The 23,374-nt window shown below is 39.2% G+C and overlaps 1 protein-coding gene across 3 annotated transcripts in view; it reads left to right on the forward strand.

The window, feature by feature from the left end:
* THUMPD1 (THUMP domain containing 1) overlaps window positions 1–14,641 on the forward strand; it is a 45,088-nt gene extending 30,447 nt beyond the window's left edge. The window contains exons 6-7 of one of the 3 annotated variants that reach the window (XR_004628469.1): window positions 1,315–1,382; window positions 13,559–14,641. The gene's annotated coding sequence lies outside the window, so the exon portion shown is untranslated. Of the gene's footprint in view, window positions 1–1,314; window positions 5,192–13,558 lie in introns of those variants that run through there. The other 2 variants (XR_004628470.1, XR_002144302.2) reach the window with 2 other exon arrangements.
* Window positions 14,642–23,374: the final 8,733 nt, after the last annotated feature.

Below are 23,374 nucleotides of genomic sequence, written 5' to 3' on the forward strand. Positions count from 1 at the left end.
ATGGACATTCAAGCCCTACTTCTGTCTGCCTCATGCTCTATTCTAACTGTATTTTCAAACTCCTCTCCTTGAATTTCCTCTTCCAGTAAAAGCAGTCTACTCACTTTTCATGAATGTCCATTTCTAGCTCTAAGATTTAGTCTGTCATTCCCCTTTCTTCTGGCTTCTCTGCCTTCCTTTCCCCTCAGTTCTTAATTATAAGTGGTTAGGAACCTTGATTAAAGTCCTGCCTCAGCAACTTTCTGATGGTAGGACCTTGGGGAAATCACATACCCTTCCAGCACCTCAATTTTCTCATCTGTAAAATGGGGGAGGGGAGGAATATAATACCTATCTCCTAGGGTTATTATGAGGATTTAATAAGATAATGTGTGTAAAATGCCCAGCATGTAAACTGTACCCTCAAAGTGTTAACTAATGCTTTTGTTAAGATTATTTTCATTAGTACCATGGTGGCACAGGTTCATGAAATAATTTTACTTCATTAATCAGGAGGCCTGGACTTGACTCTGAACTCTTCAAAACTAGCTTTGTGACATTGGTAAAGTCACCTTCCTACTGCCATCTGGAATTTAACATATTTTTTTATAATACTGTTACTTCCCCCTCTGAATTTCCATAATATGCATCAATATTCCTCACGTGACAGTTTTCTACCTTACTTTATTAATCGTTGTCTTTTTTTTTTTTTAAGATTTTATTTATTTATTCAACAGAGATAGAGACAGCCAGCGAGAGAGGGAACACAAGCAGGGGGAGTGGGAGAGGAAGAAGCAGGCTCATAGCAGAGAAGCCTGATGTGGGGCTTGATCCCATAACGCCGGGATCACGCCCTGAGCCGAAGGCAGAAGCTTAACCGCTGTGCCACCCAGGTACACCTATTAATCATTTTCAATACATGTGCCTTGTCTCCCTAACCTACCTAGATGGTGTGGGTAGAGGCTATGCACTTCATCCTTAGCACTTAACATGACTTACAGAGCTGTCTTCAATGACAGAGGCCAGGGTTTATTAAGTGTTTGCTGTAGACCAGGCATTCTGCATTCCTGATATTATTTAGCATTCATGACAAACCTGTGAGGTTGGTGCCATTATTATCCCTTTTTTATAGATTAGGAAACTGAGACCTATGTAGACTTAAGTAACTTGCCCAAGGTCCTCAATCTCATAGTGGCAGAGGCCAGGTTTCGACCCTTATGGTCTGACCTCAGAGCTTGTGTACTCAACCCCCCTGCTATTCAGCCTCCTTTGTGTTGCCTTCTTTGATAAAGGTTTCTTGCTGAAGATGAATACCCTTATCTTTTTGCCTTTCAGTCCTACTTAGTTGCCTTGTATGGAATGGAAAATCTGCAGGTGCAAAGAGTGCCTGAGTCTGCGGCATGGTAATAACATAAACAGCGAAACAAAGGGTGCAGGGTGTACCATCCCCTCGTTGTTGTCAAACCTTCTTTGCTGCTCAGAGTGACATCTGGAGAAGCAAGAGGCCCATTTGGTGCAAATGCAATTTACCATAGCCCAGGAAGAGCTATTTCTAGCAATACCATTGGTATTAAAATCTCCATTATGTCAAGGAAGAAAGAAGAAAGACCACCTGGGCAAGTGTGGTGGAGGTAGCAAGAGTAGAGAAGGGTGGGGAGAGGGAAAGTAGTGGGGGCCATGCTTATAATTTAGTGTTTTGCTGAAAGTGAGACCCCTTTCTTTCCTAAACACACACACACACGCACACACATGCACACGCATGCATGTGTGCACGTGCACTTATACGACACACATACTTGCATTCATACTTGCCTCTCTGGATGTCCTTTGCCTAATTGCTTAATATCTCCAAGTTTCATTTCATCTGTGCAATAAGAGTAATGGTAGTACCTTCTTCATTGGCTAGTTGTGGCGTTTAAGTAAGCACCTTAGCACGGTGCCTGGTGGGTAGCTAGGACTCAGTAAACGTTGCATGTTAAAAATCAATCTTCACAATTGTTTATGGCAGAGGCTTTCACTGTTTGATATTCCAAAAAACTAGAAAAGCTATTGGATCAGAGCCACCAACATTTTGGCGACTTATTTTTGCCTCTTTTAATGCCCTGTCACTGTGCTCCAGGCTCCAGGCTCAGCCCCCATCAGTCTGAAGCATTCTAGTCTTCACTTCCATCATTTTGACCTTTTTTGGTCCCAGTTTAATAATGAACTGGAAAGATTATCAAGACATGGGACACCTGGGACATTCTTGCTTCCTAAGGAAAATAGTGCAGATAATAGAGCAGATAGTTTTTAATGCAAATCTCCTTCATCTTCTCCTCCAGATTGAAAAATCATTTTTCATGAATCGTTCTGATTTCCCATACCTCCATAGATAAATTTGCCATATCATCAGATTAACATACCAACAAATCTAAAACTAAATATCATAAAATAGATCTGATCTGAATATACACTTCAGCATTACCTGCATTATGTGCATAATCAGTGAAATAGGTCTTGCATATGCAAACATAATCATTACTAATAAAATACTAATCAAGATATCACAGAGTAGGATTTTTCAATTAAACTGTGAAATTTTTTTGCCAGTAACATTTCTTCTTTCTATCTCTTTGGTCTACTATTGATTTTCTGAGTAGATTTGTACAGATAGGTCTTTAGGGAGACCTTGAAACTCTGAAGAGCCGCCATTTTGCATTGAACACAGCCATTTCCTGACTTTGGATCCTGTGGGAAGTTCATATGATTCCAGGGTCAAATATGAGAATCACTGACTCTTAGGTCAAGACATCATCTATGTAGAAATCTGCATATACACATGTTAACAAAATATTTCCAGAAGCTATCACTTTTTAGTGAGAGAATTTCAGTAGGTGATTTCTAAAGTCTTAGTGATTTCCAGTGTGTTAAGGGAAACTTTACCAGTGGAAAGATGTTTGAGCAATTGGTATGTACTCAACACTGTATTTTTTATGCACCATCTTGTTTAATTCTCTCAACATCCTTCGGAGGCAGGCATTTTGTTTTATTTTTATTTTTTAATTTTTAGAGAGAGAGAGAAAGAGACAGTGAGTGGAGTGGGGTGAGGGTAGAGGGAGGAGAGAAATAATCCTAAGTGGGCTCCAGGCTAGGCTGAGAAGTCCGACATGGGGCTTGATCTCACAATCCTGAGATCATAACCCTGAGATCATGACCTGAATTGAAATCAAGAGTCCAGGCACTTAACAGACTGAGCCACCCAGGCACCCTAGGCATTTTGTTTTACCTATAAAGTGACTGAGGTTCTGAGAGGTGAGAAGTTAACAAAAGCCATTCATGGAACACGCAGAACAAATTGCAGCCTGCATTTGTTGTCTCCAAAGCCAATGCAAGGAAATGCTATCACAGATTTTTGCTATATTTCTATCAACTTTAGTAAAGTAGAACAGTCCATTTTCCTGTCAAAGGGACATTTATCCAGGGTTGAATCAGCAGTTATCCAAGTACGGCAAGACAATGGGACTCTTAGTGCTCTGTTCTATACATTTAAACACACTTTCACAACTTCTCATTCACTAGAATCACTTACATGTTACCACATGCATTTTTTCCTTACCAGAAAATGGTATTATTGATCCAGAAAGGGCTTCAGCTTCTTCACAAAGACTCAGCTCCGTATCTGCCAAAAAATTGGTTCCTTCCTTCTTTTCTTTTGGTTGCATCTATGCCATTATAGTCCCGAGTCTCTGGTGCACAGTTGGGAGGATCATAATCCTGTGGGAGGAGAGTTGATGTTTCTCTGGACAACCTGTGGTTAAAGCAACAGCAATTTATAAGACACAGCTGGGAGGGGAGAGAGGAAATGCAGGAGCAACTTCCTCTTACAGTTCAGTGCTAAGCCCCAGCACATTAGCGGATTATTCTTGTCCATGGAGCTGATGATATCAAGATCCATACTGCTCAATGGCCTATTATCAGAGTCTCTCATGATTTTCAAGTAGCCTGGAATATCGGCATGCTTGACTCTGTGGCATAGCTGGATATAGCCTGGCATCCTGGCAAAGGACAGCTAATGGAATCATAACTGAAGTCTCAACTCATTGATTAGAGTATATTATGAGAAATCCTTCAAACTCCTGGGTTTTATTGAGCATTGACTATGCGCTAGCCACTACAAGGTGTGCGTCCTGACATGATCTCATTTGGAAATAATTTTGAGACAGTGTTGCTGACTGGTTTGGACATAAACTTTGCCTGCTTGTACCTTTGTGCATGTCAGTTGCTGGGAACAGGAATTGAGTTTAGTGAAGTCTGTGCCTAAGTGTTGCTTGTTGATGACAGTGATCAGACAGTGACATTTTTCACCTTCAGTATTCATTGGTACCCCACATGATATCCAGAAGAGTGTATCTCTCATGGGCTCAGACATCAACAGGGCTCCTTGGTCCTTTAACGAATGAAGTCCCGAGGCTAAGACCAGTTTGGTAGACTGAATAAAGGCTCTCCAAAGATATCCATGTCCTAACCTCCAAAAACTGTGAATATGTTAGCTTATCCGGGGGAAAAAGGACTTTGCAGATGTGATTAAGTTAAGGACCTTGAGATGGGGAGATTATCCTAGTTTATCTTGGTGGGTCTGATGTAATCATAAGAGGGAAGAAAGCACCTGGCCAATAGCACGGGCTCAACAAATAATAGTGCTCATTAGGAGGTGACATCCTTCCCCCCCCTCCCCCAGCATTCTATTCTCCTAGTCCTACAGAAAACAATAGAGCTCAACACAGGCTGAACTGGTATGCGGGTTAGGTGCAGAGATGTTCCTGGAGGAGATGAAATTTGAATTGGGCCTTGGAGGATGGCAAGACTATGAGTAGGTGGAAAGGAGAGCTAACAGGCATCTCAGAAAGGGACCACAACATGGAGAAGCCCAGCTGTACCTGGATTTTCCTGTGGTTTGGCTGATCAATATATTCTTTTTTTTTTTTCCTCATTTTTTAAAATTTAAATTTTAGTTAGTTAACATAGAGTACAATATTGGTTTCTGGAGTAGAATTTAGTGTGTCATCCTTTACATAACAACACCAGTGTTCCTCACAAGTGCCCACCTTAATATCCATTACCCATCTAGCCCATCTCCCCCACCCTCCAGCATCTCCTTCCATCAACCTTCAGTTTGTTCTCTTATTGAAAGTCTCTTATGACTTGTTTCCCTCTCTCCTTTTTTTCTTTTTCCTATTCCCATATGTTCATCTGTTTTCTTTCTTAAATTCCATTTATAAGTGAGATCTATGGTATTTGTCTTTCTCTAACAGTCTTATTTCACCTAGCATAATACACGCTAGCTCCATCCACGTCATTGCAAATGGCAAGATTTCATTCTTTTTGATGGCTGAGTAATATATATACAACATCTTCTTTATCCATTCATCAGTTGATGGACATGTGGACTGTCTCCATAGTTTGGCTACTGTTAATAATGCTGCTATAAACATCTGGGTGCATATACCCCTTCAAATCTGCATTTTTGTATCCTTTGGATAAATACCTAGTAGAGCAATTGCTGGATCATAGGGTTTTCTATTTTTAACTTTTTGAGGAACCTCCAAACTGTTCTCCAGAGTGGCCATACCAGTTTGTATTCATCAACAGTGCAAGAGATTCCCCTTAAACTTTGCCTGCTTGTACCTTTGTGAATGTCAGTTTCTGGCTTATATATATCGCCTTCCTCACCACTGCCAGGGTATAATCAACTACTCCCTCTTTAAACCCATTCACATGCCACATGCAACACTTTGGTGACTAACTTCTTTACATATCTCTTCCCTAGAATGTAATGTCCTTCAGGACAGGTGCATGTATAATTCATCTGTGACACCTCTGCTCCTAGTGAATAGCCTGAACTATTGGAGTGTCCAGTGATTATTCGCTCCCCCTTGGCCTGTCTCTGTGGAGAGGTGATATGGTCCTTATCAGTTTCCTCAACTTTCTGAAGAGGATGTTAATCCAACTCCCACCTCAGCAGACTATCTGAACTTTGTCGATGTGGTCCAGTTGTGTCTCTGCCCCTAAACCCTCATAGAATTTGCTTTTATCAAATTGTACACTGCTGAAATGCTGTATTGCCTTGGGCATAGAAACGAACCAAAGAGAAATTTATTGCTGAATTTGGCATGGGAATGATAATTGAAGATGATGTTCACAGAAAGATACAGGAGAAAACTTTCTCTGGCCTAAATATCAGGAAAAAGTGGGATTTTTCTAGGCAACTGGTGTGTATTTGTTGCATGGACATTCATTGTGCCCAATCGTGCTTCCTTTTCTCTTTCAGCTCGTTGGCGGAAAGATCTAGCCAAATTTCTGACACACTTCTAGCAAATGGAGAGGTCTTTGTGGCATGTGTTTTATGGCCTTATCTTACTCTAGTTTTTTATCTTGCTTTTCTACTCTACTTTGTATTTATCTTCATTTCCTCAGTTCCCTTTTTTTTAAAAATTTTATTTGTTTGAGAGAGAGACACAGAAGAAAGTACTAGCATGAGCAAGGAGGGGGGTGGTGCAGGGAGGAGGAGCGGAGCTAGAGGAGAAAAGGGAGAGGAAGAAGCAGACTCCCCACTGAGCAGGGAGCCTGACATGGGGCTTAATCCCAGGACTCCAGGATCATGACCTAAGGCGAAGGCAGATGCTTAACCCACTGAGCCCCCCAGGTGGCCCTCCTCAGCTCCCCCTTTTTTTTTTTTTTAAGAAAATTATTTTATCCCATACCTCAGAAAGCACAATTTTTTCCTGATAGGAGGTATCTACCTGTTAGACCCTGCACAACTTCCTCAAATCTTGGCATCATATTGGCAATACCTACCATTGTTTCCCATTCCACAATGATTTTCATACAGTACTTTTTAAAAAACAGATTTAATCCATTCTTTATTTCCCTAAATAAAATTGTAATAATAATTCTTACTTTAGAATAGTTTTAATTCACAGAAAAGTTGCAAAGACAGTACAGAGAGTTCCAGGGAATGTTTTTCCCGTGGTTAGACTGGGGTCACTGGTGTTGGGGAAGAAGGTCAGAGCAGTGAAATGCCATTCTCATTGCACCATATCAAGGATACGTGCTATTAACGTGACTTGTCACTGATGATGTTAACCTTGATCACTTGGCTGAGGTAGTGTTTTTCAGGTTTCTCCATATGGACACTGTCATGATAGTCATATAGTTGAGGAGAAAGGCTATTCTCAGAAGTTGGTTGCTAGGCAGACAATCCTAGCTATCTGTGTCACCTATTAAATCCTTGTTATACACCAATATCAGGGCCAGGACCTGGGGATATGAGATAGTACTCAGTATTCTCTCCCAAGGATGTCATGAAAAAAATTAATTCCCGGACAACTCACTCCTGAATTCCACTTCTTAGTTATTCTCTCTCCTTAGTGCTTTCATCCAAAATTTGGAGTGCAGTCATCCAGCCATAGTCACTTGGGATCCATTTGGTTCTTTGAACATCTCTGAGGTCTTTGAATGCTTTGTTTGGATTGTAAGAGCTGAATTCTCCTTCCTACAAGGGGTACTATGTATTCTATGCTTTCTTACTTGGTTACACAGGTGTCCTATGGGAGCCTTTTACTTAAGCTAGGAAGGAAAGATAAAAAGCCACCACTGTTAAATTGCTACCAGTGCTCTAATGGTTCCTTTGGAAGGGCCAAGATTTCTTCCAGTGTTGACAATCACCAGGGACCTTGTTATGCAGAAGACCTCGGGGACTGTATGAACAATGCAGCTTGGACCATTAGCTGGGCCTTTAGGGAGCATACTTCATCCCTGACAAGTGAGATGGTAATTATAATCCAGCATAGGTTTTAAGGGGGAGATTGCACATCATATCAGAATAGAGAAGCTATACTTACCCACTTAGGTAAACTGCTTGGATCAGAGGCTGGGAATGTTGAATCACTCCTCAGGGTTGTATAAGCACAACAATCCAAATGTGAGGAGTCTAAAAATCCTCAGAGATCTGTTTTGCACAGAAATTGTTTACATGGTAGGGGCGCCTGGGTGGCACAGCGGTTAAGCGTCTGCCTTCGGCTCAGGGCGTGATCCCGGCGTTGTGGGATCGAGCCCCACGTCAGGCTTCTCTGCTATGAGCCTGCTTCTTCCCCTCCCTCTCCCCCTGCTTGTGTTCCCTCTCTCGCTGGCTGTCTCTATCTCTGTCGAATAAATAAATAAAATCTTAAAAAAAAAAAAAACTGTTTACATGGTAATAACAGCTATCCTTTACATGTGTACAGCAGTTTATAATTTCCTGAGATCTCATATGCTGTTATTTCAAGTAATCCTCACAAAAGTCCTATGAAGTAGGTACAACTGGTACTACTTTATAAATGAGGAAACTGGAACTCAGAGAGTTTAAGTAGTTGCCTCAGGCCACGTATTTTAATACTTGATTCTTTCTCTGTGTTATTGTCATCAATTGTCAGCCTATTGAGTTGGTGCTCTTGCAACCTGTAATGGTGACTAATGAATTTTTTGGACTAACAAATTTTTAAAGTAAGATTATAAACTGAAATATACACACACACACCCCCCTATGGTTATTTAGGATACATTTATTCCTCAAATATTTACTCATTAACATACTTTGTACCAGACTCTGTGCAGGATCCTGGGCATATACGCGTTGCAGATTCACACAGCTCAGAGTAGAATTAAAGAAATGAGGTGGGTTTGTTACTGTCTTTCTCACCCTTGGATGAGATGACACATACATTAAACCATAGCTGACCTTGAGTTGCAGTATTTTCATGCAAACATACCAGTTAGAGTAAAAAATGGTGTTGACTTTAAACTCTACCCCCTGAGCCTTCTGGCCTGAATGGATAATTGCCCTAGGGAGAGTCATTTCTTCAGGGATTCCCAAGGGGGTGAGGGAACCTTAGATGCCAGGTGTAATGATCAAAACCTTGACTCCATTTCTTTCTCTAGTCCAGTGGGCAGGGCACCAGGTGCAGCCAGAAGAAGAAAGAGCTATTGTTTCCTATGAAGGGAAATGAAAACCAGTATTTGAGAGTTTAAGCCAAATTAGTGACCTGCATTTCAGGGCCGCAGACAGTGTAGGTTAGTTTATCACACGTATTGCTTCACACTTTCCCCTAAATGTTGAGTCAAGAAGGAGGTTTTGGGCTGACCACATTTCTCATTTGTTCGGATGGATGCTCAGATCATGAGAAATAAGAAGAGAACATACTGGCACAATTAAGTGTCTTTGGAGCCATGTCATTATCCTCCCTTACTCCTTTGGAATATAAGCTTCATGAAAGGAGGGATAGCACTTTGGATAATGCCTAGCACATAGTAGCTTTCCCAGTATTTGTTGACTGAATTCATGTATTTCTCCCACAGAAACATTAATATGGGTAGGCTCTTTTTTTGGGAGTCCTTCTTTTTGCCCTTGCTTGGCTCACATACACTTTTTCCTTCCAGGGAAGTGTTTGTGGTCTGAATGTGGCTATTATTTGGTTTTTCATTTATCAACTGCCTTGTCAGGTTGAATAACTGATCATACTGAAAGAATATTTAGAGGAGTGTTTTCCACTAATGGACTTGGAGTTTTTAATTTTGAATGTACTTATTAGCAACATACACATACACACACACATGCACATACATATACATGCATACACATGGTCTTCGCAGGCCTGTATCTTACATAAATAGAACTAGTGAATTGTCCTCCCTAGTAGGACCAGTAATTTATCCTCCCTGATAAAACTGAGAGAGAATCCAGTTTGTACCAGGATAAACTATGCTATGCCGAATATCAAATAACCACCCAGATCTCCCTGGTGTATAGAACAACAAAGGTTTGCTTATTTTTTGCGCTTGCTACTTGCCTTTCATGGGTCTTCTGTGACCTGGCTGAGGGAACAACCATTATTTGAAGGGTTGCCAGTAGGTGTGGAAGAGTGAGCAATTATATGTTCTAGCTTAGAAATGATAGACATCATTCCCATTCATTGGCCAGAACTTGTCACTTGGCCAGAGTGCATATTCTCGCATTACTTGGGGGTTGGGTAGTTGGGTAATGACTACCATAGTTGTCCTTTTACCAGAATATGTTAGATTCTTTCTATTTCTGAAAGTCTTTCATAACATAACCCAAAAGAACTTTCCTAGAGGAGCAGTACTTAAAAAAGGTAAAGACAGACCATTTTGTAACCTTAGCAAACTAGAATTCACGTAGAGGAGAGTGGTGACAATCATAGACTTTTTGGAATCAGAGAGAACTGAGTTCAAATTTCAGCTCTGCCACTTAGGGGCTGTGTGGCGTTATGTAAAACACTTAGTCTCTCCAAGATTAGTATTATCATCTCTAAAATATTTACCAGATAGGATGAAATTATTGTGAAGATAAAATGAAATTCTGTACAGAGGTGCCGAGCACACCACGTCTGGCACATTCAGATTCAATACACGTTAGCTAGCTTGAAAGTTGGAATGTCTTGATATTTTATGAGTTGGTGCCTCTTGGGCTAAGTTTTCTTGGCAGGCAATGCTTTTATGTTCTCAGGAGGTCAGGCAATTAAGATTGTTCACATTTCTCTGTGGAGGATGTTCTTGAAAGAGCAGTTCTTTTGAAATGATTCTTCAGCTTACTTTGTTTAAATTTCTCTAATTTTCTGTGTCCACCCTCAATCTTACACATGTATTCTCTTTACTTCAGACTCTCTGGAAGTCTTAGTATTTTAAAGCCTGAACCTTGGATGTCTTTCAGAATCTCCAGGATGTTTTTCAAAGCACCTGTGTCTGAGTCCCACCTCAGACCAATTAAATCGGATTCTCTGAGAGAGGGGACCCAGTCATCTGTATTTTCAGAAATCACCTCTAGTGAGTCTAATGAACAGAGAGGTTTTGAGAACCACTACTCTTCATATTCTTACTCTTGCTCACCTCTCCAGCCTCACCTACCATCACATTTTCTCCCTTGCTCACCATGCTCCAGGCATCTTTTTTGTTCATTGAACATGCCAAAAGTTGTTCCTACTTCAGGGCCTTTGCATGCACTGTTCCCTTAGCCTGGAGTGCATCAACTCAAATTTTCATATAACTGATTCTTGTTCATCAGGTATCAACTCAAATGTCACATTTTCGGAGTGTCACATGGTCGCCCCTCATCCTGCTTTATTTCCTTTCTAACACTTGCTGGTATTTGATCTATCGCTGATTTGTTTGCTTCTTTAATGCCTATGTCCTCCCTATTATATGAGATCTATGAAGGTAGAGCCTTTATCTGATTTGCTATCGTATGCCCAGGGCTTAGAACAGTATCTGTTCTAAGGTAAGTACCTTAGACATTTGTTGAATAATTATTCTTGTCTGCCATTCACTGACATCATTGTATGACATCATTTTAACAATCAGTTCTTATGAAGTATTCACAAAACAATCATTTCCTTATAAGCAAGGCTTGTGGCTTCTGTATGTCTCATGCCCCTTTACACAATTTATATTGTTTAACAATTTGTTATAGGGAGAAAGGAGAAGAAGCGCTGGATAAATATCTATTGTTTATTGTGATCATTGTATACTATGGCCTTAGCCCTATCTAGTTTCCCTTTGCCCCTACTTCTTTTCTCTTACTGGTTACCATCATTCTGAAGGTTCTTGGGTTGGAAAGCATTGAGCTTTCTTTCCCTTAAACTACTCTGTCTAATGAACATTAAGAAGAAAACATGTGGGACTTGAAGTCAGAAGTTTGAGTTTGAATTGACTCAGCAGCTTATCAGGGAAAACCATTTAATTCCCCAAGCCTGTTAATAAAGTCAGGACACTAATAGTTCCTATCTCAAAAAACTGTATAAAAATAAAGGGAGAGGGACGCCTGGGTGGCTCAGTCAGTTAAGTGTCTGCCTTTGGCTTAGGTCGTGATCTCGGGGTCCTGGGATCTAGCTCCATGTTGGGCTCCCTGCTCAGTGGGGAGTCTGCTTCTCTCTCTCCCTCTGCCCCTCCCCCCTGCTTATGCTCTCTCTTCCTCAAATAAATAGATGAAATCTTTTTAAAAAATGATATGCCATACATAAAATTACCTTGTATTTTGTGGGATTTCAGCAAATATGTTTAAAAAGAATATACCACTCAAATGCCACTTAAATTTGCCATTTTCTTTCTGTCCCTCTTGCTGTTGTATAAGAATGGGGGAAGGGACCTCCTTCACAGTCTCCCTGCCTCCATCCTTCCCTCCTCTGGGCCATAAACATAAATTCTGATCTCTTCCACTATACCATCCTACTCTTCTAAAATATTGTATAAAAGTGTGTGTATTTTATTTTCATGTTTCAGGAAGTTGTTCATGCTCTCTCATTGTACAGTTTTCTCTCGGATCAGTTGGTGTTGAGGGATGGACCTTTAGAAGTAGAGGGCACTATAGAGTTCCAGACCCTTTAGCTTACAGAAGAGAAGGAAATAATAATCTATTTACCTTGAGAGGTTGTGAAGTCAAAGGAAAAAGTCACCTGCTCCCACACCTCAACTGCAGTCAAGAATTACTGATTTTCCTGAGACACGTCTCTGAGGCAGATCAGACTTTCTCTGTATTGATACACAAGATGAGGGAAGTCTTTTTTAATGTAAGATTAAAAACAAATAAAGCAGGAGAAATAAAGCAGGAGCTAAGATTATAAAAGCTTTCACAACATGCCAGACAAGAGAACCAGTGGGAACAAGTCCATTCATGAAGCTTCATTAAGAAAGCTCACATATTACCATGATTGAGGCACTAGGAGAGACACAGATGGAGAGATGGATTATACTTTGGCTTCTAGGAGCTTCCACCAGCCACCATCTAATTACATCAAATACTAATTTGAACATTGCCTAGCTTAATGGTTTTCAAAGTATGTTTTGGAGATCTTTAGAATCAGAATCATTTTGGCATACTTTAACTTGCTACCTTATTTGCATTATTTCTCTCATTATTTACATATATACACAAACATATACATATGAATATATACATATGTTTATATATGTATACACACACACATTTTTTTTCTAAACAATTTGAAAGTAAGTTGTAGACATTACTCTCTTCACATTTAAAGTCTTCTGCATTCATCCTTAAAACACAAGGACATTCTCCTGTATAACAGTAATACTGTTTTCACACCTAAGACAATTAACCATAGTTTCTGAATGTCATTTATATCCATTCCACACTGAAAATTCTTCAATTATCTTAAAATGTCTTTTATAGTCTTTTTTTTTAAGATCCAGGGTCCAAACAAGATCCATGTAATGCATTTTGTTGTTATGTCTTGTTGGTCTTCTCGAACCTGGAGGAATTCTTCTGCTTTTATTCCCATGACATTGCCTTTGTCTTGTTGAATATCTCACATACTGCATGTGTGTGATTGTTTCCTCATTGTTGTGGTCTGAATATTTGCATCCCCCACCCCAAATTTATATGTTGAAATCCTAACCCCTGAGGTGATGGTATTAGGAGGTGGGAATTTGGGGAGGTTATTAGGGATGACCTAATAGTTTAATTGAGCCTACTAGTTTTGAGGCTAATAGTTTACGTTAATGAGGATTTCCCCTCCTCTTATGACAGAGGCCCGAGAGCCTTCTTGCCTTTTCCGCTGTGTGAGGATATGAGAAGAGGGCCCACACTCAACAATGTGGCACTCTGATCTCGACCTTCGAGCTTCCAGAACCGTGAGAAATAAATTTCTATTGTTTATAAGCCCACCCAGTGTGTGGTATTTTATTATGGCTTCCCAAATGGACTAAGACCCTCATGGTATCATTTAACTTGTTAATGTGAATTGGAGATTAGGTTTATATTGGAATAGATCAGATTCCAGAATCAATATTTTTGACAAGAACATTTCATAGGCAATCCACGTACAATACATTGCATCATGTCACTAGGCATATGCTGTCAGATTGTTCTGCTGTTCATGATATTAAATGGGTTTACTTGGTTTAGATGGTGTAAGACACATTTTTCAATTAAAGGTATGTTTAGGTAAGCATGTAATTTGTGGGATAATACTTGGGTCTTTGTGAATATCCTATTTCCTAATAACTTTCATTTAGAAGATACAGTGTCCAAAAATGATCCTTATCTCAATCAATCGCTGCATTGGAGGTTACAAAATGTTGATTTCCAAATTCTGTCATTTTTCTACATTTACTAACTGCCATTTGCTCTAAAAAGAACTTTCCTTCCTCCTCCTACCCCCTGTATTACTATTGAGTCATGGAATTTTAAAACTTCAATGTTTTAACCAGTTGCAGTGATTATTCTTTTTGATGCCTACATTTCTCAAATTTGATCAATGAGAGCCCTTTTAACAGACTTTTGTGTCCCTCTGACATGCCCCCATCATTATTTCATTACTTCTTTACTTTCTGATCTAACAAGAGGTCCCAGGCTTACCTGGTGTTTGCTCTGCTCTATACGTGGGAACATCAGTGTCTCATAGGATCTCCTTGAATAAGAAATGGTATTTAGAAGTCATGATCTAGGCTCTATGTTGTTTCATTACTGTTAGATGCCATTGTTTTGAGGACCTTTTTAGTACACAGAACTGGGAAAAACAATTTCCAAATCAAATTTAACATTACAATTTTTGTGTTTTTTTAAAAGATTTATTTATTTGAGAGAGAACTAGCAGGGGGAGGGGCAAAGGGAGAGGGAGAGAGAATCCCAAGCAGACTCCTTGCTGAACACAGAGCCCGACATGGGGCTCTTATGACCCTGAGATCATCCCTGAGCCAAAATCAAGAGCCGGATGTTTAACTGACTGAGCCACCTAGGAGCCCAAGGGTGGTTTGTTTGTTTGTTTGTTTATTTATTTATTATGTTCAATTAGCCAACATATAGTACATTGTTAGTTTCTGATGTAGTGTTCAACAATTCATTAGTTGCGTATAACACCCAGTGCTCATCACCACATGTGCCCTCCTCAATACCCATCACCCGGTTACCCCATCCCTCCATTCCCTCTGTTCTGTAACCCTCAGTTTTTTTTTTTTTTTTTTAATGTTTAAGGAACATTTGTTTTATCTTTTCCTGTAAACTTATTCATGTATTTTGCCTATTTTCCTACCAAGTTTGGTCTTTTTTCTTCTTTAAGAACTCTGGATATAAGTTATATCTATGTCTGTTATATAAGTTGCAGAATTTTCACTCAATACCTCATTTGTAATATCTGACCCCCATTAACCTCCCTGGAGCTAATTTCTGAAGAAGGGCTCCTTATTCACACAAGCAAAACACGGGCAGAAGAAAATGTCAGATGTCAGGCACTGTTCTGGGTGCTTTGTGAACATTTTCTCATTTGCAGCTTATGAAATACCTTTGAATATTATTTCTTTTTTAACATTTTATTTTATTTATTTTTTATATATAAAATCTTTTTTTATTATTATTAACATATAATGTATTATTTTTTTAGGGGTACAGATCAGTGGTTCATCAGTCTTACACAATACACAGTGTTCACCACAACACATACCTTCCCCAATGTCCATCACCCAGCCATCCTATTCCCCTACCCCCTCCACTCCAGCAACCCTCAGTTTGTTTCCTGAGATTAAGAGTCTCTTATGGTTTGTCTCCCTCTCTGGTTTCGTCTTGTTTCATTTTTTTCCACTCTTCCCTATGATCTTCTGCCTTGTTTCTCAAATTCCACAGATCAGTGAGATCATATGATAATTGTCTTTCTCTGATTGACTTATTTTATTTAGCATAATACCCTCTAGTTCCATCCACGTGGCTGCAAATGGCAAGATTTTGGTTTTTTTGATGGTTGTGTAATATTACATTGTATATGTATACCACATCTTCTTTATCTATTCATCTGTCAATGAACATCTGGGCTCTTTCCATAGTTTGGCTCTTGTGGACATTGCTGCTATAAGCATTGGCGTGCAGGTGCCCCCTTCAGATCACTACATTTGTATCTTTGGGGTAAATACCCAGAAGTGCAATTGCTGGGTCATAGGGTAGCTCTATTTTCAGCTTTTTGAGGAACCTCCCTGCTGTTTTCCAGAGTGGCTGCACCAGCTTGCATTCGCACCAACCATGTTTAGAGAGTTCCCCTTTCTCTGCATCCTTGCTAACATCTCTCCTTTCCTGACTTGTTAATTTTAGCCATTCTGACAGGTGTGAGGTGGTATCTCATTTTGATTTTGATTTGTATTTCCCTGGTGCCGAGCGATGTTGAGCACTTTTTTCATGTGTCTGTTGGCCGTTTGGATGTCTTCTTTGGAGAAATGTCTGTTCATGTACTCTGCCTATTTGTTCTTTATGTGTTGAGTTTGATAAGTTCTTTATAGATTTTGGATACTATCCCTTTATCTGATATGTCATTTGCAAAAATCTCCCATTCTGTCTGTTGTCTTTTGGTTTTGTTGACTGTTTCCCTTGTTGTGCAAAAACTTTTTATCTTGATGAAGTCCCTTACCCGAAATGTATATGGCTAATGTGTTTTAGAATTCATTATTTTTCAGTTTTTATAAAGGTGATATGGTATATGGAATCATGCTACTCCCCTAGCAGGACCTGGAGTTGCATCTTGAAATCATACTAATAAATATTTCTGCATTGAAATATATGAATATTCCTACTGATTAGGAAAAATAAAGACTATAGATAGTTGCACTTCCTTTTTTTTTTTTTTTTTTAAACTGTGCTGTTAGTCACCATGGAGCACTTCATTAGTTTTTGATGTAGTGTTCCATGATTCATTATTGTGTATAATGCACAGTGCTCCTTGCAATACTTGCCCTCAGGGCTAACCCATCCCCTTACCCCCCCTCCCCTCTGAAACCCTCAGTTTGTTTCACTTCCTGATAGGTCAGGTTATGCAGCCAAATGAGATATGAAAAGCACTTTTATTTTTCAGAGCTTCTCAGATTTTGGAATGGTGAATAAGAGATGTTGGAGCTCTGTCACCCTTACTTTATAGGCAGGGGAAAGGCGTTTTGGTGTTTGTTTTTTAACCAAATACATTCTCTGCCTTTCACCCTTTTCTTCTTTTTCTCTCTGTTTTGTTAAGAAGGGAGGAGGGAGCAAGCTGGAGAGCTGGAGGATTCAAGTGAGTACAATGAAAACTGTGGTATCTCTCCACTTCTCGTCTCTCCACCTTCCTGCAGCCAGGGTGAGACTTAGATGTACAGCCGCTCTGGTAGCCCAAAATTTTTTATAACCAATATTTAACCAATATTCTTTATACACTTGTTCAACATGTGTTTGGAGGAAAGGCTGTTTGCTGTATGGCGGAAGGATGAAAAAGAAAGATTTGGTGACAGTGTGCAGCCTCATCCCCAGAGTTCCAAGCAAAGCAGCTCTGTCCCCAAACTTGCATGTCCCTCTCAGTCAGAAGGAAAGCTTTGCAGTTGGTCTGTTCTACTTTCCTTAGGTGGGTGATTAGCAACTACCTCGTTTCACTCATGTGTCTTTTATGGGATTCTTCCACAGTATCCCAAATTACTTCCAGCCACACATTCTCAGTCTCTCTGAGAGGAATTATGATACTGCATGTTACTTTGTCTTATTACTTTTCTGGTTCCCTTAACAGATTATGCCCCAGACAAATATGCTGGAGGCCCTGGTCTGTAATGAAATATTTTGCCAAAAGGTCTTGTTTTGCTTCATTACCTCCACTTATCCGGCTACACAGGGCCTCCTCTATATTGTGGAGTTTTATGGTTTTCATATTTTATATGACTATCACCTTTTTCCATCAAAACCAAACTATCCTGTTTCCTTGTGCCTCCGCACTGCTGAAAATCTAGTAAGTGATTTCCAGTATAGAAGAATGACTGGATTAGTGCCATTCCTCCCACAGTTCTGATCTTTGCAATGATAGCTTAACTCAAAAGTGCTCTAATGGTAAACAGGTATTCTGGCCATACCATTTAGGTGGAAGGACTGCAAATTGAGGACTTTTAATTTCATAATCACACCATCCTATGCTCAGTTTCAGTCAGTTAGGTGTCTGACTCTTGATTTTGGCTCAGGTCATGATCTCTTAGTTGTGGGATTGAGCCCTGTGTCAGGCTCCACACTCAGTGGGGAGTCTACTTGAGATTCTCTCTTCCTCTACCCCCTACCCCCGATCTCGTGTACTCTCTTTCTTGCTTTCCCTCTCTCTTGAATAAGTAAACTTTTTAAAAAATCAGTCAGAGAAAGATAAACATTCAGATTTTAAAATGGGAAAAGCCAGTAAACATAAAAACTTCAATCTTACTAGTGAAGAACAAATAAGAGTAACATGAAATATTTTTCACTTCTCACATTGGCAAAGGGTTAAAACCTGATAATATCCAGTGTTACTTTTTCCTTTACTGTCTGAAAGGGTTTTTGTAATTTTGGTGTTATTTCTTCCATAAATGTTTGATAGGATTTGCCAGTAAAACTACTTGGGCCTAGGGCTTTCTTTCTGGTAAGGTTGTTAATAATTATTTCAGTTACCAAAATGAATGTTGGATCATTCAGATTTTTGTTTTATTTTGTGTGGTAAGTTACATTTTTCAAGGCATCTTTCCATTTCATCTATGTTGTTGAATTTGTTGACATAAGACTATTCATTGTATTTTCTTGTTATCTTTTTTTTTTAAAAAAAGATTGATTTATGTATTTTAGAGAGAGAGTGTGAGAGATCAGTAGAGGGGTAGAGGGAGAGGGAGACAGAGAATCTCAAGCAGGTTCCCTCTTGAGTTCAGAGCCCGACATGGGGCTCTATCCCATGACCCTGAGATCACAACTTAAGCCAAAACCGGCTGAGGCCAACACTTAATCAACTGAGCCACCCAGGCGCCCATATCTTTTTAATATGTGTAAAATCTATAGTGATAACTTTTTTTTTATTTCTGATATTGGCACACAAAAAAATTTTATGTTGAAGGATGATCGTCCAAGTGTTTTGTAAAGTAAAAAATTGAAAAACAAAACAAAAACCAACCTCCAACAATGAGGGATTAGTAAATTAAAAAATTTTATCATCTTGACAGAATGAACTACTACATGGCCCTTAAAATTATGTGAAAACTATGATGAAATAATATTGCATGCTTACCAGGATGACTAAAGTTTAAAAGATTCATAATAACAAGTGTTGTTGAGGGTATGGAGTAAATAGAACTTTTTATAAAAGTTTTTCTTTGAATTCCAGTTAGTTAACATATAGTATAATATTAGTTTCAGGTATAGGATTTAGTGATTCAACACACCAAACAACATCCTGTGCTCATCACAACAGTACACTCCCTAATCCCCATCACCTATTTCACCCATCTGCCCACCCATCCCTGCACCTCAGATAATCATCAGTGTGTTCTCTGTAGTTATGTCTCTTTCTTGGTTTGCCTCTTTCTCTCCTTTTCCTTATGCTCATTTGTTTTGTTTCCTAAATTCCACACATGAGTGAAATCATATGATATTTGTCTTTCTCTGACTGACTTATTTCACTTAGCATAATTATGCAAATGGAACTTTTATTCAACTTTTATTCAAATTCCACTGTGGTAGGAGTATAAACACAGCACCTCTATTTTATTACTGATTTTAGTAATTTGAGTCTTCTCTCTTTTTATTTTGATCATCCTATCTAAAGATTAGTCAATTTTGTTAATCTTTTCAAGAAATAATTTTTGTTCAGTTTGATTTTCTTTTGTTCTTTTTTTCCTTTGTACTGTAGTTGACTTTCCTTATTGTTTTTTTATTCTCTATTTTATTTATTTCCTACTGTGAACTTTATAATTTCCTTCCTTATGGCTGCTTTGGATTTAGTTTGCTCTTTTTTTTTTTTTTCCAGTTTCTTAAAATGAAAGATTAGGCTATTGACTCATGATCTTTCATAGTTTTTGAATGTAGGCATTTACAACCATAAATTTCCCTCTCAGCACTGCTTTAGTGGCATACCATAACTTTTGGTTTGTTGTATTTTGTTTTCATTCATTTCAGGGTATTTTCAAATTTCTCTTGTAATTTCTTCTTGGTCCCATTCATCATTTAGTAGTGTGTGTTCACGTTGATTTTTCCATATTTTAAATTTTTCAAATTTCTTTATGTTGTGGATTTCTAATTTTATTCCATTATGATTAGAGAACATGCTTTTTTATTATTTCGATCTTTTAAAATTTATTGAGAGTTGCTTCCCGGCCTAACATATAGTCTGTTTTGGAGAATGTTTTTTGTGCACTTGAGGAAAATGTGTGTTCTGCTGTTGTGGGGTAGAATTTTCTATAGATCTATTCATTCTAGTTGGTAAAATAAAGGAAATTTTCAACTTTTCATGTATGTGAGCCCTGCTTCTGGGCTTCCAGGAAAGCTATACCTTAACTTTTACCAAGGTCAAAATGACTAAGCAAAACCTCTAAGCATGGGCTTAATTTCTGTCCCCAGCACACATTGTGTATCTGCTTTACTAAAAATATTACCAAAAAGGAAAATTCCAAACATAAAGAAAAAGAAAAAAACAAACAAACAAACCCTAGTCCTCATACGATTAAAGTCATATAGCCTTGCTGCACATACTAAAAACATAAGGTAAAGTCTGTAACTTTCTGGAATGTTCTTGGTTATGATGATTTATAACTCTTTATGTAAAAAACCCATATGTAACCCTGCACCAAATGTTCCTTCCTTGGAGTACTTTCTTCTTTGTGAAGATTGTGTATCCTGGACAGGTATCTTGGGCTCAAATAAAATTCTTCTCCTTTCTCTTTAAAATTTTTAAACAGGTTTGTTTATTTTATGTCAACATAGTTGTTTTATAGTGTTATTCAACTCTCCTGTCTCCTTGTTGATCTTTTGCTAGTTGTTCTAGTGATGATTAATAAAACTGGGGTATTGAAATATCCGACTGGGGAATATACTTTTGAATACAAAAATAAACTTTATAGTAATGAGACTGCTTTTCTTAGTGATCCTTTCCCAAAGAATTATCATAAAATATTTTTAAGCAGAAGCTATACTGTTAAAACAAAGGTATAGTCTCCCCGCCCTCCCCCAGTTATTTGCAGTGGGAATGTGAATGTTGTGCTACCTTCTTACAGAATTCTTTCCTGATTCTCTAGCTGAAAGAAGTTTCTTTTCCTTCTGAACTCCTTAGCAATTTATCTAGGATCTTCCTGATTGCATTAAATCGCTCCTTCATTGATCTCATCTCCCCTAGGGGTCTTTCAGCCACTCTAAGGGTAAGAACATTGTCTCATTCACCTTTATAACACTGGCACCTAGCTCAGTGATTTTCATTTTCTAGACTTTTGATAACATTTCAGAATAAGTGTTAAGAAGAAACATATTAGGGGTGCCTGGGTGGCTCAGTTTCTTAAGCACCCAACTCTTGATTTCCACTCAGGTCATGATCTCAGGGTTGTGAGATTGAGCCCCGCTTTGGGGCATGGAGCTTGCTTAAGATTCTCTCTCTCCCTCTCCATCTGCACCTGCTCCCCACTCATGCACTCGCAATCTCTCTCAAAAAAAAAAAAAAAAACCAAAAAAACCAAAGACCTATATCATTGCTATTTGCCTTGGTGGCTCAGTCAGTTAAGCATCTACTTTCAGCTCAGATCATGATCTCTGAGTCCTGGAATCAAGCCCTAGGTTGCACTCCCTGCTCAGCAGGGAGCTTGCTTCTCCCTCTCCCTCTGCCCTCCCCCCACCCATCTGTGTGTGTGATCTCTCTCTCTCAAATAGATAAATAAAATCTTTTCTAAAAAGTTCTATNTCTCTTCAATAAATGGTGCTGGGAAAATTGGACAGCTACATGCAAAAGAATGAAACTTGACCACTCTCTCACACCATACACAAAAATAAACTCCAAATGGATGAAAGACCTCAATGTGAGACAGGAATCCATCAAAATTCTAGAGGAGAACATAGGCAACAACTTCTATGACATCGGCCAGAGCAACCTTTTTCACGACACATCTCCAAAGGCAAGAGAAATAAAAGATAAAATGAACTTATGGGACTTTATCAGGATAAAGAGCTTCTGCACAGCCAAGGAAACAGTCAAAAAAACTAAGAGACAGCCCACGGAATGGGAGAATATATTTGCAAAGGACACCACAGATAAAGGACTGGTATCCAAGATCTACAAAGAACTTCTCAAACTCAATACACGAGAAACAAATAAACAAATCATAAAATGGGCAGAAGATATGAACAGACACTTTTCCAATGAAGACATACAAATGGCTAACAGACACATGAAAAAATGTTCAAAATCATTAGCCATCAGGGAAATTCAAATCAAAACCACACTGAGATACCACCTTACGCCAGTTAGAATGGCAAAGATAGACAAGGCAAGAAACAACAATTGTTGGAGAGGATGTGGAGAAAGGGGATCCCTCCTACATTGTTGGTGGGAATGCAAGTTGGTACAGCCACTCTGGAAAACAGTGTGGAGGTCCCTTAAAAAGTTAAAAATTGAACTACCCTATGACCCAGCCATTGCACTACTGGGTGTTTACCCCAAAGATACAGACGTAGTAAAGAGAAGGGCCATATGCACCCCAATGTTCATAGCTGCATTGTCCACAATAGCCAAATCATGGAAGGAGCCGAGATGCCCTTCAACAGATGACTGGATTAAGAAGCTGTGGTCCATATATACAATGGAATATTACTCAGCTATCAGAAAGAACGAATTCTCAACATTTGCTGCAACATGGACGGCACTGGAGGAGATAATGCTAAGTGAAATAAGTCAAGCAGAGAAAGACAATTATCATATGATTTCTCTCATCTATGGAACATAAGAACTAGGAAGATCGGTAGGGGAAGAAAGGGATAAAGAAAGGGGGGGTAATCAGAAGGGGGAATGAAGCATGAGAGACTATGGACTCTGAGAAACAAACTGAGGGCTTCAGAGGGGAGGGGGATGGGGGAATGGGATAGACTGGTGATGGGTAGTAAGGAGGGCACGTATTGCATGGTGCACTGGGTGTTATACGCAACTAATGAATCATCGAACTTTACATCAGAAACCAGGGATGTACTGTATGGTGACTAACATAATATAATAAAAAACATTTAAAAAAAGTATTATTTTCCATGTGGTTAAAAGTATGGACTGTGGATCTGGGGTCGAGATGGCAGCATGGAAGAGCCCCGAACTCACCACCTCCCATGAATACAATGCTACAGCTGCATGTGGAACAGTTCCCTCTGAAAATAACCTGAAAACTAGCTGAACAGTGTCTCCACAACAAAGGATAAAAGGGCCACACGTAGATAGGTAGGAGAGGCAGAGACACAGTCTCATAAGAAACTCTACCACAGGTGTGGTGACCCATAGGAGGATCTCATAATACAGAGGATGTCCTTGAGGAGTGAGGAGTTTGTGACTCATATCAGATACCCCAATTCTTGGGACCTACACCAGAAAGATGAGCCTCTGAA

This window comes from Ailuropoda melanoleuca, chromosome 10 (assembly GCF_002007445.2).
Source record: "Ailuropoda melanoleuca isolate Jingjing chromosome 10, ASM200744v2, whole genome shotgun sequence".
Lineage (NCBI taxonomy): Eukaryota > Metazoa > Chordata > Mammalia > Carnivora > Ursidae > Ailuropoda > Ailuropoda melanoleuca.